We start from the raw sequence: 15,038 nt of genomic DNA, 5'->3' as shown, positions 1-15,038 counted from the left end.
TTCCACCCTTAAACAATTTGATAGATTGAGATTGTGAATAAATGGTTAGACAACTATATGAGGACCTATGTAGCAACATAGTAGAAGGCATGGATGTGTCAGCTACACCTTGGTGAAAATTGCTACAATACTACTTATTATGCATTGATAGGTATGTCGCCTTTAAGAAACTTTACCCTCTTCCTTGTTTTTTGTTCTTGTTTCTATATTAAATACCACTTCAAAACTCAATTTAAATTATTGCCTTAAGAACGAAAGAAATGAATAATTGACTTGACAATAATTGATGCCTTTTCCCTCCTTAAATTGCCTGGGAATATATTTGCTTCTCATTAATCTTTTTTTCTCCTCTTTGATCATTGTGTTTTCTTTTAATTAAACTTGGTTGATTCAAATTATGTCATGTCCCCTCTTTAGGCCGTGCTATTCTTTTTTAAAAATAAATTCTAATGGTCCCTTGAGTTTTAATTGTCACACAAGGAGGCCCAACTAAGGGTGCACTCTAGTGCACCACCTTGCTTAATAGGACCTATAAGTTTTAGGAGCTAGACTTGAATATTTAATTGCCATCTTTGTGACTTAGGACCTAGCTTGCATATTTTATTAAGTCATTTGGTTGTTCATTATCATCATTTGCATCATATCAATTCTTGTGTTTGCAATTTTGATAGAGGAATCAAGCATTAGAGAGCAATTTGGAGGCGAGAGATTCTTCTGAGTCTACTAGTTTCTCCAATAAAGTGAAGTCACTTATGAATTCCTTTATCCACAATTCGGATTAAGGAATCAAGCATTAAAGAGCAATTTCAGAGGAGAGATCCTTCCTGGTCTGCTAGTCTCTCCAATAAGGTGAAGTCACTTCATGACCGTATAGGACTAACTAGAGTTACCAGATTCACTCCTAGACTTGGAAAAGTCTAGTTTGGTTCTATACAAATTTAGATCCTTGTCAAATGTGTAAGTAATTCTTCCACAAAGACCAAAATTCATTTTTAATTCTAAGGAACCCAAGCAAAATTTAGCAAATTTTTGATTAAATATTATATCCAATGGATGAACCCAGGAGAAATTTGGAAGAATTTGCAATAAATTTGGTCTAAACACATTTTTTTTACATATTTAAAAAGTTTTTTTTGTCTAATTTGGTCTATTTGACCCTTCAACCCTAAAAGCGACCACCCGGAAAAGGTTGTTTTATACATAGTTTGCAGACTTGGACTTGGAGAGTACTCGACAAACCCAAAATTTTCAACTCAAAAAAAACTCGGCATATACTCAACAAAAACTCCAGGAAAACTTGGCAACTCAAAAAGTACTAAAATTTAAAATCTCTTAAATAAACATAAATGTTTTTGTAGAATACAATTACAAAATGTAGTAAATTGGTAATTGACATTTCAATAGAGAAAATATGTAGTTTTATAGCACCAAAATGATGTGAAAAATGCATCTAATCCAACATTTTCCCTGCTTCAACATTTTGACCTACATTTTTGTATATCTATAAATACGTGAGAGTTAAACTTGAGAGTACTCTCTGAGCAAAAAAACTTAGAGTACTCGACAACTTTGAGAGTACTCGGAGAGTTTGCAAACTATGGTTTTATATGTCATTTGTGCATTTGTGATGAAAAAGAAAATTCCTTGCCTTCATTGCTAAACTTTCTTGCTTAATTACCATTTCTCAAGGGGTGTTGATAGGTGATTGTTGCATGCTCTAAGCTTTTTTGTGAGCTATTTTTCTACGTTCCTTTAATATTAGCATTGTGGTGTATCAACTTATTTTCTGCTGTTCTCTCTAAATATTAGTCTCCAAAACCAAGATTCTCTGGAATATTGTAATGTAGTTGCCTTCTAGATTGCTTTGCCTCACTTGTTCCAACTTCTTGAAGCTGAGTTCTTGATCCTTCCCATCAAAGTATCGATGGAACTTCTTTGTGAAATCAACATATGAAGTGATTTGGTCATGCCAAAGTATGACTATCTCCTGATACCACTACTTTTCGTGCAATTCCTTCCAAGTGTAGGGATGCAAACTTTATCCCTTCATATTTAGGCATCGATTGAGCTGAAAGTATGCATCTACTATTTGCACCCATGTTTTTTTGACGTCTTTCAGATCTATGGAAGGTAGAGAGGTTTAGCTTGTCAATCCTTTCACTAGGGTCTCATTGAGTTGTTGTCCTTTCATCAAAGTCTCACTAAACTAGTGTTGTACTCTTGTTAACTCCCTTAGCAATGCCATCACCTCAAAATTTGATTTTCCTATTCTTTCCAATGAATGATATTGCCTCCTTTGGTAGAATGCTAGCTCGTGTTGTATCTAGTGCTCCCCAATAGGTTGACAAGATCACTAACTCTGGTACTAGTGAAATATCCCAAGTACTGAAAACAAAAAAATACAAAAACAACAGAGCATGGAGAGCATAAATTAGAGATTAATAATGATTTTCAGAGCGATGTACAATTAGAGAGAATGATACAATGCTAGCGATAAGCCTTCCAATGATGGGGTTTCTGTGGTGGAAGGCACAAATACAAGGTGCCAATATTTTCTTAGATGTTCAAATATGCAATTTGGTTGTGCTTATGGTTGCTAAGTATGAAGGATGCCATCAATTCTATGATCAATAAGTATGCCCATCCCTATCTAAATAGATTATGCCTATTTATAGAGGATAACATGATATCTGATTATCTTGGATGTATTGCGAATGCAGTATCATTACTGGGTTTGAGTATCTAAAAATGATGATGCCAATGTATATGCTGGTAGCCTAAGGCTGTTGTTCGATCTGTAATATTTTTTGATGTCTAATCGCGATTGTGATCAAATATTGCTCGGATGGTGATGTCTGTTGAATGTATTTGTGATTTGTAGTCTTTGCTAGAGAAATGATTGGTGAAATGATGTAACCTTGAAGGCTGCAAACAATTATAATGTGAATACTAACAATGAAGTATCACGCTAACCACAAATTGATTTTCATCATTGATGTTGCTATTATGCATAGAAAACTCAGAATTGTATTGGAAAGAATATTGATTAGTGTGATCACTTCCCAATTTAAAGTTTCTTTGCCTAGATAGATCATGATGAGATGTTACTACACAAGGTTTGGAATTGCTGCGATGTGGAAGTATGATATCTCTAATCTGAATGTGTTGCTAGATAAAATTCTTTGTTGTGTAAATGGTATTGACTAAATGCATGTAATTTGTTGCTAGGAAGTCACAATGATTGAATTTGTTAAAACTTGGAATGATGTCAATCTCCAAGGTATCATTGGTGATGATCTATGAACATGATCTCTCTAGTTAGTCTAATAAGGTCATGGAGTGACTTCGCATTATTGTGGAAACTAGTAGACTAGGGAGGATCTCCCATTTCCAAAATTTCTCTCCAATGCTTAATTTCTCAGTTGGAATTATAGACACAAGAATTGTTATGCTGTGAATGATGATAATGAAGAGATAAAACTTGTATAAAAATGATTTGCATAATAACTCTCACAAGTCTTCAATGATCTCCCAAGTTTTCCACAATTGACGAAAGAAAGAGATAAGGAAACCATCATGCCATCTACATGACAACACATGAACACAAAATAGTGAGCACATAGCTTCAATCGATCCTAAATCCATTGTAAGTGAAACTAAACATCTAGGAAGAGAACCAAGACCAAAAAGAGAAATACTGCAGATCTAAACCTGTAGCATGTCCTACATGTACCACTAAAGGACCACTGTGTTAAGTATAATTTCTTCCATTTAACCCCAAACAAGAAGCCATACCACCATCCAAAATCATATAGTCTCTTAGGCCAGATCAATGCATATATATATATCATGTAATCAACATGGATGTAAGCCTCTCATAGCCAAGAAGGTCAAACCAAATATCCATTCCCAATCCTTGGGATTAAGCCTCGTGAATCATCTCCCAAACTCAATCATAATGATTTAATAATAACAAGCCAAATGTACAAGGATATAATTAATGCCAAACATCTCTCAAACTAAATCCTTCAGAACCAACTACTCCATAGCTCAATATCCATATCCATGAAAGATATGCATAAAACATGATGCACTTGATAGAAATAATGGGCGATTCCTCACAAGTAGTAAACCATCAAGTGGACCAAGAATGGGGAATGACTCACCTAAGAACACTCTCCTCTTAAGTCCATCCTAGGTGAATGCTCCTTGATCTCCCTATTGAAACATTTAAACTGTCTCAATACATATCTCTAATTGCAAGATAATATCAACATCACCTAAGTCTCCAAGTATCCATGAGCACCTATATTTAATAAAACTGAACTGACATTTTCAATTCTTCATGTGGCAATTTTTTGTAAATGACATAAAACATTAATAGAAAGAACCTTTTATTAAATAAGGGTATTTTTGTTTTTAATATTTAAATAAAACCCTTATAATTTCAATCACAAATATTTTTTATTTTATGAAACTTTGTGTCTTTTTGAATATGTTGAGAAAAATATTTACGTTTATTTTATTGTCTCTCTTGACTAAAACTGATTGCTGTCAATATAATTTTCTTTTTTGTTTCCGGCTATGGCTAATAGAGGGCTAAATTAAATATCAAAATTCATTGCTCAGTCAACCTAGTTCCAATGGCGATGTTTGTTTTTGCCCAGGAGGATATTTTTTAAAACTCCCCTAAAAACTCATTTAAATGCATATTCAAAAATCCATTTGACCAAAAATATTTAAAACCACAAATCTATAAACAACCCATCATAATAGCAGACCGAATACCCTTGAATCTATAATAAACAACCAACAAATTCCTCATATCTTGCCCTACTTTTCATTCTTTCATCCATTCCATTGATTCATTTTTGAGTTATAACATCAAAACCATTGCTTTGATACCACTTTTAAGGAAACTTGCAACCTACAAAATCCTCATAACCCATATAATAAAACAACCAAATAAGTACTCAAAATATACATGCAAGCAAATAGACAACATACACACAAAAAAGTGACACAAGATGTAGCTTGGAAAAACCCTCACGAGGAAAAAACCTAGCCTCCAAACTTATTCAACAATGCAACATTATAATATTACTGTTACTAAAATTTTAAAAGTGTAAAATATAAGTATCAAGCAGAAAGGAAAATTACATTTTTTGAAAGGTACACATTTGAATTCAAAAGTTCAGGATTTACACAAATGATTATTCATTTTATCAAAAAAAAATATCATTTGTATTAATCTTTACAGATTCATACATCTGATATTCAATTGTTTAAACAATTAATGAAATGATAAAACAAATGCTGAATTACAAATGTACCCCATACACAACAAGGCTGTGAGAGCAACCTTAGCCTCTACTCCTAAATATTGCCTATTCTATGCAAATGTAAAGAGCATGGAAGAAGAAAAAAAGAATAGGTATGAAAGAAGTTCACAGGTAACCATTCATTGCCTGTTGTGAATAACTGGTCATGTCGTTGTCCTGGCTGTGTCATTCCATCAGTTGCCCTGAGTCATGCACCCAAGTCTGTCAGCTGTCCTGCAAGAAAAGAGAGATGAATTAGATCTCATGCACATATATCCCTTTCTAATGCTGCATTGTACATTTGCATAAAAGAAAAGCAATATATCAGCGGGAGATTAGAAATTATATGTTAAATCTGATTTTACATGCAAATGATCGTGAATGTCAAAGTATCACAAAGAATGATGAAGCATCAAAAGTACAAAAAAATTTCGTTTTTGAAATCTTCTGTTTCATTATGCAAGAAAGTGAAAGCAGGTAAAGAGGATGTTACAGCAGCAATGATTATACAGATTTTCAGAATAGACAACCCATGATAACAATGAGAAGACCACAGCAAAGCAAGAACAAAGAGGGAGAATGCAATGTTCACAACTATATTGTATGGTAATTGGCAGAAGTGACAGGTTTTCAGTTTTCAAACAGAGGCATTTGTTGAAGGAAATAAACACTATAGTAGAAATCACAGATGACCATTGCAAATGATATTAAAGAAGCTGTATACCATGTACTAGACATAACCTTTGATGGGAATGGATTGGCAAACATTCTAACAACACCATATGAGCTTCCTGAGCAGATAAACACAGAAATGGTGCCACATGAATGTTTCAAAGACCTTTTCCAGCTGGGACTGGAAACAAGTGAGGTGCATTGTATTTGTTACAAGGGTGAGTTTGGTTCTTCAAAACTTACTGGGTTGTCTAGATTGCTTCTTGGGTTTCAAAGCAGAATATATAGTTGGAAGTTAAGTCAGATTTTGAGCTCAAGCAGAATGATAGCTAAATAGAAATGGCTTCTATATATTTCAAGCAAGCTATAGTGTTTCCTGCATCTACAATGGAAAGCCTAACACACTGAAAATGATCTTCATTTTACAAACAACAATGTTTGTATTTGGATATTAAAAAATGACAACATATTGATCATTCAGAAGTTCAAATATTCAAAAGCATGGCCCACTTTTAGCATTTGTAATGGAGAAATAACAATGCTTCAAAGTAAAGTGAAAAGTCAATTTATCTTCTTGACAAATCCCCAGATCTGCTGACAGTCTGTAATGTATTCAACAGACTGAATGCATATGTTTAATGGGAACATTTTGTTCCAAGAAATCAGCAAAAGTTGCCAAGTCTAAACCACAATGAGTAATAACAGAAATGATGATGCAAAAGAACAGTCTGCTATTCGAACCAAGTGAAAACACCCAGAAAAAGCTCCAAGTTTGACCCATGTTTTTTGCAAAAAGGGGCCAATATTTGTTCCACGCAAACAGCTAAGGCAACAACGATAAATGAAGTTATAAGAGACTTTTGGTTTTGATTTTCTCCTTCTTGAGGACGTTCAAAACAATGAAAGCCACGATCTCAAATAACTCTAGCCGGCAAAACATCTTCACTGAGTTACATCCATAATAACAGGTGGTGGCCCAGTTATCCAACAAATCCAAATTTCAAGTCGCAGTTAACTCCAGTGGGCAATGAAGAGATTGGTATGCGAAAGTCACTAAATGCTCACTGTTTTCTCAGCAGAGACATCATTAGTGATGGCGGAATCAATGAAGACTAAATTCAATCCTCATTTTCAGTAAATGATGGTCTGTAAACTTCAACAAAATAGCAGGGAAATCTCCCAGCTTGAGCAGACTCTGAGTCCCATGGTCCCATGGCAGAAAGATAGGGTTTTCACAACTCTAGTTTTACAACTTCTCATTGATGAACATGTTGGATGTTTCTTTTATAGCTCGGGTTATTCGATGCCCTTTGCAATATTTGAAAAACTTTGGAGTCTGCCTTCTATATATTTTGTGGGATTTTATTATTGCTCCATGACCCCATGATGCTATGTGTTTATGGATATAAGTGTTGTTTATTTAACACTTTGTTGCCTTTCTAAATTTGCATAGTCACCATGTAAAATGGGATTATTAATTTTTGATAGGTAACAATTTTTAGTAGTAATTATAAAAAGATGAAGCTTACAATACTGTGCCATAGTTTTAAGTGGACATTTAAAAAGCCCTCCTGACTACCCTCCCTCCTTAACATAAAAGTTAATACATACTAAAAAAGGCATTAACACCTACAAGCATATCCCATTCCATTACACAAGATAATCACATGTTCTAGAAAAGCTACCAATCATCCAAAAAAGAAATGGGCCGCCCAATACTTAAACCAATTTGCAGCATCCTCCTTTGCGAAATTCAGGATGGAATGGTCATCCTCCACATATTACCGCTTCTTGCCAATTCCACTCTTGCCCGCCTCCCTTGCGAGAGACACATAAACCCACATTCTTGCTCTCATGGACTCCCCAATAGCATCTCGTCCTTCCCTGCCCAGCTGGTATCTCAATGGTTCTCCAGGTGGTCGCACACTTTTTTTTGGTGTCGTCTTCATAAAACCCTTCTTCCCATCATTGAACACGCAGATCTTTTCTTGCAGAAAATCAACCACCTTCCTCCATCCTTCAGCCGTTTTTGGCAAGTGTACCCCTTGGGGAGTTGTAGAAGACCAAACAACCAAAGGTTGTAGTGAGGAATCTCCACCCTGAATCAACCTCCACGGTTCTTGCCCCATTTCCAACCCTACACCCAACACGACACTATCAATAACCTCATCTACTCCCAGCAGCCATTGCGGGTCTAGACACACAAGAATGATCCTGTGTACTTCCTCTTTTGTCTCTCCAACTAAAAGTGCCAGGTCCACAAAGAGGGACACTATATCCAAGTTGGACCTCCTCCTCTAGTAGGTGTCCAAATATTCTGGGCCGAAGGTCTCCATGGTGCCACTCATAAATTCTTGCTCATCGAACAAAACCAAATTCTTCAGGCGCCTCACTGTGATCTTTCCTTCGTATTCCTGCATCTGATTCCAAAGCGAAGTTTGCCTCCATCTCTGAAACCTCTGCCAATTTCCCTGTAGAAAAAGAGGCCCTGCCCTTCTTAAAAACTCACCATCGAAAGATCTGGAAGCCCACACTTTGAGAGTTTAATGAGTGCAGATCCTTTGTCATGTGTAGGGGATTACTTCCTCATGAGTGTCCTTGATATTGAGTGTTAAAATAAATATATGAAGTTACTCCTTCAAAGGGGAGGCTAGCGATCATAATGCCACTTAGAACACAACATCCTCAATCTAAATTAAGAAGCTTAAAGTCTTCGAAAATGTCATTTTGGTTCCCAAAATGGACATTCGCTCCCAAGTTGGCCAACTTATTTGCCACCTTATTTGCCTCCTTGTGAACATGTAATATCCTAAAGTCCTCGAACTCCTTTAGCAGGCACTTTCTTGGGCTAATGTGCTTGTCAAGATGCCAAGACTCCAATTTGCCTTTCTTGATCCCATTAATAATAATCTCTGAATCTCCTTCCAGATGCACTCGTCTGATACCCAATTTAACTCCTAACACTAGAGCCTCTTTGGTTTCTTCACATTCTGGCACATTATTGGTTCCATCCCTTAGTCTTTTGGCCACAAAGGCTACTGAGTTACCTTCATGATCTCTTGCTATACATCCACACCTTGAAATACCTGGGTTTCCTCGAGTAGCCCATCAAAATTTATTTTTAATATTTATCCATCCTTCCTTTGGTGGTTGCCAACAACACATTTCTTTCCTTTGTCGAGGATTAACCCTTGAAGGCCCATTAACATGCATGTAAATTGGGATTATTAAATGGCATTATTATAAGTCATTTAATAGTTTCATTATTTTTTTTAAAATGCAAATATTTGAAATATTCAAAAGTGTATCTTGTATTTCATGAGTTGACTCATGATGTGGTGTTTTTAAAGCCAAGATGTGACATGTTTTCCTTGAGCAAATGGAGACAGGTAAAAGGAATCTAGAAGATTTTTAAGGCCTTTCAGGAGTTGGTTTTGACTCAGTTTGAGGCTTTTAGTGCAATTTTAAAGAGCTTTCATAGTGGGGTATGAGGTGGCTTGACCTTGTTATCAAGCGCATGCCATTTGGAGGTGATTTATGTGTTATTTTGGGCCTTTTTTCTTGAATTCGACTTGGTTGAATTAGCATTGTACTTAATGAGTTTCACAACTTATTTTAGGGAGTTCTCTCATGCAAAATTTTGGCTCTTAGTGATTTTTCTATATCCTTTGGGAACTTCTTTCTACGTTATTTTGTAACACAGTTGATGATAATTGGAAGCTACCTTGGAGACTATTTTGGCATATTTTATGATCTTCTTGTCATTTGCAGAGTTGTGTTAGTGTGGTTTGATCGAATTGTTAGTGTAAGCTTCATTTTCCTTTCAGTTTTGTCTCACTTTTGTACCTATTTTGTGATAAATGTATGGCACAGGTTGTAGATTGTGTAGAGCAGATGCAATGTGTTCTCTATTGTGAGAATTTTGTTTTCCCTTTACTAAGCAAATAGCCATTTCAACCCTTTTGCAAAATATTTATGTTGCATGCATGTGTTAAGCAAGTTGTGTGAGTTTGAAAATTATTTCATGGTTTTCAAGTGTATTAGTTCTCTGAATATCATAGGTTCAAACTTTAGGTGCATCACCATAGGTCTAGTTTTGTTTTCTATTATCTTTCTATCTTTTTCCCTCATAAGTTTTCAAGTTTTAAGTGAAGCATATTATAGGAATTGGCCTAAAAACCGAAGGTCTCACTTCAATTGCATGTCCCATATTGAAGTGATTCCCATGTTACATCAGAATTACTGAAATCATTTATTTAGTAAATGGTGCAAATTTTGGTACTTAACAATTACATGAAAGCCTTTGAAATCCTAGTCATAAACAAGCACCCTATGTGAACAAGAAAACAATTGCATATCCCATGCCATGGTTCCCATCTCTAGAAATGCTAAACTTGACTATCCTCAATAACTGCTCTTATGGTTTCTGTCAAAGAAATAAGCTTTTGCAGAAGCACCAAGTAGTACCAACTAAACCATGTGTTAAAACTATGTGCTGCTTGTTGGATGGATCAAAGCCTATTGCTTTCTTAACTACAATAGTTGTTATGATATGCAATAAAATATAAAGCCTTTTGGTTGATTTTAGTCATATGCTCGACATGTGATTTGAATACCTTGACAGTTTTGGGTACAAATCCAATCGCAAAATAGGATGACCAGCCACATCATGTGAGACAGAGTCTTTCCTACCTTAAAGGGAAGGCTCTCCCTTCTCACCATTCCTTGGATCAACTCAAAGTGAGCAAGAAGTCGAGAGATTTTATAAAATGGGTGTTACAAATATCCTTTCTTCTTATCTTTCAAAAAAGAATCCACTTACTCGTGGAGCGAGTAATGGGCAGGGTGAATCTCTAGCTACACTTCTATCAAGAGCTGGAAACAATGATACCAATAAACCTTCGCTAACTGAAAGGCTAGTTGAAAATGTACCAGTTTGGCTCTAAATCCGATCATACTTCTATATGGAAAAAGCTTTACAATTAGGGCACAAAGACTCCTAAAAGTAAGAATAACTTAACTATTTTGCGAATTAAGAAAGAAGTATAAGCTACAGACAAAGCTTCTAGCTATATATTTCCACAATCATTTGTAGTCAAAGCTTCGGCTCCGATTGCTTCTTAAATCACTATGCTCTTTTATTGAACACACAATAATAACATGAATCAAGAAAATAAGCACAAATTACAGTCAAAGCTTGTAATTTGCTCTATTACAATTGCTTCTAGTCAAAGCTTCAAATCCAATTGCTTCTTTTATTCACTTTTCTCTCAAATTTGTACTACACAATCAAAGTTATACTTGCACAATTGTGGCAGAGCTTTCTAGCATAGAGATAAAGATGATTTTTACAATGAGGGGGCACTCCTTTATATAGGCATAGGAGTTGAGAAAAAGGTGGAGGAAAAAGTGGGAGCAACTCAACTAACTTTGACCTAGTCTAAGTAAAAGAGAAAATATAGGGTTACATGCAACTGCACATGCAACTCGCATTACATCTTTTACATACACACGTAACTCACATTACATGTAATTACACATTTAAGTTGTATTACATCCTCTTTAATTACAAATATGAAAGAAGAAGAAAGAAGATGAAAGAGAATTGAAACAATCTTAGGGATTGTCCTAATAGGCTTTATACTTGAGGATGCAATCTCGGATGATCACAGGATTGGAAGTTCCTGTACTTTGCACCACTGCATTCACCTTGATAACCATGGTGTTGTGTCTTTTAATAACCTCTTACCTTGATGAATTGTCTGTTGTCATTTGAAAACTTGATGTGATCTAGCTTTTCTTGCTCAAGTTGTGAATTCTCTTTTGTAGATTGACACATTCTCGATACTTGGACACTTTGAAAACCTTCTTGACGATGTCCAGATGTAAACTTGGAATAACTTTCCATTAGCACCGTTAAATTTTTTTTTTTGTTTTTTTGAAGCAAAGTGCTTGGTGCATGGGAATGCGTGCAAATAAGAAATTTTGACTTTTCAAAAGTGACTTGGGCTTTCGAGATGTCATTGCATGAAAAACGGATTACATCTAAATGCAACATGTAATAAGAAATGGAAAGTGATATGACATGCGAATGCAGATGGAGGATTCACTTTACATGCAAGGGCGGATGGAGGATGAGGTGTGAATCGTGGAAAGATGCGGAAACATGTATTTGCTCATACAGGTGCAAATGCATATGGAGAGATAGAAATGGAAAATGGAAGAGGGATAATGAACTTTATAGTCATCTTTGGTGAAAAGGTGAAGTCAAAGTGCATGGGAAAACATGCATATGCATTTTTGACTTTTCAAGAAGTGACCTTAAGTCATAATCGGGGTTTTGAGATGCAATTACATGTAAGGCTTTTCGTGTAATTGTGTTGTGCAAGTGAATGTGGAAAGTGAGATGAGTGAAAATGGAAGCAGAAAATGGGATGACATGCATGTGTGGATGGTGAATGAGATGGAAAACATGTAATCGCATTTGTCAGATGAGATGCGAAGTGTTGTGACATGGAAAATGGAAGTAAAATATGATGATGCTTTTGCATGAAGTGAAACAACAAGAAGTTCTTGGGAAAGAACTTGTGACTTCTCCAAAGTGGAGAAAACCAACAAACAAACACAAAGCACAAAAACTCAAAAGAAAAACAAACCTTTGGAAAGTGACTCAAGATACAATGCACTTCAACATGCAAATTCGAATTTGGAGCTTGGGAAAAAACCAAAAACATGAAAATGAACAAATTCTTCATTTTTAAAGGAAAAATGCACTTTCCATGGCATAGGTTTCAACAAGTGGCAATCATCAAGCAATTATGTGCATAAAATCAGCAAGATAAACACAAATTAAATAGCAAGAAAGAAGAAGTTTACTTACATGAAGATTAAGTGCCAAAAATGAAGGAAAAAGATGCTCCAATGTTGAAAAATTCTCCAAAAATGCTAAGACTTTTTCCAACTTCGCAAATTTGAATGGGAAAGGCCAGCAAACAAGGCATTTTGTGTGCTAGATGCCAAAACATGCCCTAAAAATGCTCCAAGATCCAACGTTTTTGAATGCACATGCTATGGGACGTTTTTAGTGAAAAATGTTTTTCACCAAGGAGAAAGATCAAATCGATTTGGAGTTTAAAGGTGGAGATTTGTATCACAATGCAATGCAATCACCATAAAACACCAGATCAATTCATCCACATATAAAAGCGTTGATAAAAAATGGATGTATTCAGAGTTTTCTTAAAAAATGTGCCCTAGAATAGAGCTTCCAAAAACAATTTTCAGCATGATAAATCCATTCTTGATGCAAGAAAACACATTGCCAAGCAAAAAATGCCTTCAATGGAGAAGATTTCATGCAAATCCACCAAGTAAATGTCTCACAACAAGCAAAACCGGGTTCTTGGAGAGCAAATGCATGCATTCTTTCAAAATCAGACCTTTTGGAGGGCACAACACATTTGAAAACATGCTTTTAGTTAAAATCAAACCTTTTTGGGTGCATAGCATGTCTTAAAATATGCAAGTGATCAAAATCGCACCTTTTGGGGTGACTAGCATATTTTAAGTTGTATCTCGCACTTTTGATGCAAAGACATAAAAACTTACCTTTTGATGTAATGACATCAAAAAAGTCCACTTATGTTTACAAGTTGAACTTTATATGTAGTGACATGTAAAAAAGTCCACTTTTGATTGATTTTACATGTAATTGCATATAAAATGTCCATTTTTGATAACTTAAAGTCATTTAATCAACTTAATTTCATAAAAATGTTACTAAATGGGACATAAACAATATTTATATATCATATTTAAAAATACAACACATAAATATCATTTAAAAAGTAACATTAAAATGAGCATTTAATTTAAAAATAAAAAATTAAACTAAAATTATATAGTTTATATAGTGACTTTAAGTGAAAAATCAAAAAGTAACTCAACTTGAAATTATAATATGAAGTGCACTATAGTTACTTTAAGTGAAAAATTGAAAGATAAAGTAATTGAAAACGTTAACATAAAGTGAATTTAAGTTATATTTTTCAAAAAGTGAATGTCAAATTAGAAATATAACATGATATTTTTAATTTGTGCTGTTGCATAAAAAAGGTCCACTTTTGAGACACTAAAACAACCATATCTTTTGATTGACAACTTCGATTAAGCTCTATGTTAGATCAAATTGAAGGAAAGACCGAAAGCCATGACTTGAGCAAAACCAAAGGACTAATAACTAGCAAATGCACACTCAAAAGAAAAGAAAAAGACGATGAAGGCTTAAAAAATCAAACAAATGTTGGACAAAAAACAAAACGAAAAAGATTTTACAAAAGCCTTCAGTAAAAGAATTTGATATATGAATTGAAGTTGATTGATCGGTCAACATTGAACAATTGAATACCAAATTCAAGCTTAGAGATACGCGAAACTAGCTTGAAAAAGTTTCGTGTTGTTACCAACATTTTGTGGTGATAAAATGTAGGAGAACACTACCTAACCCCCTGACCCCAGGGTACTTTATTAATTTCTTTTCCCAATATCAAATAATTCATCAAATTTATTATTACTATGTTACTATACAACAAGGAGTGGCCAAAAGAATTTCCCAAAAAAATCTTTAGATGTTGTACGTCCATTTAGGTGCTCCTAGGTGCAACATTTACATAATAAATAAAATATTACAATTATATGCATTACTATGCAAGGTGTACAACACATATTTTCCTATAGGGTTATTAATTGTAATTTGTCTTGTATGCCAAGTTTAATTCATTGTTTATCAATTGAATTTTGAAACTAATAGCTGAGACAAATTAATTCAATCTGTTGGATATTGGATGTTATGCTTGAATGAAATTAGAAAATTTTGTTAGAAAGTTAGCTTTGGGATATTTCATTTAGGGACTATGGTTACGATCCCTAGGCATTTTGTAAATTAGGGCATTAGCCTTTTTGAGCATTGTGAATTCCTCACTAGCTATCAAGGCCCGTGTTGCTAGTATTCATTAGTATTCGACTTCTAAATGTCTCAATGTTGGG

At 34.8% G+C, this 15,038-nt stretch overlaps 1 protein-coding gene across 2 annotated transcripts in view; it reads left to right on the top strand.

The window, feature by feature from the left end:
- The window catches only part of LOC149543757 (pectin acetylesterase 12-like), a 125,745-nt gene that overhangs the window by 29,190 nt on the left and 81,517 nt on the right, over positions 1-15,038 (top strand). The gene's annotated exons all lie outside the window — the stretch shown is intronic.

Source organism: Cupressus sempervirens, chromosome 8 (assembly GCF_028749045.1).
Source record: "Cupressus sempervirens isolate cs-2001-9-10 chromosome 8, ASM2874904v1, whole genome shotgun sequence".
Classification (NCBI taxonomy): Eukaryota; Viridiplantae; Streptophyta; class Pinopsida; order Cupressales; family Cupressaceae; genus Cupressus; species Cupressus sempervirens.
The sequence above is the reverse complement of the archived record's forward strand: the minus strand, read 5'-3'. Positions and strand labels throughout refer to the sequence as shown.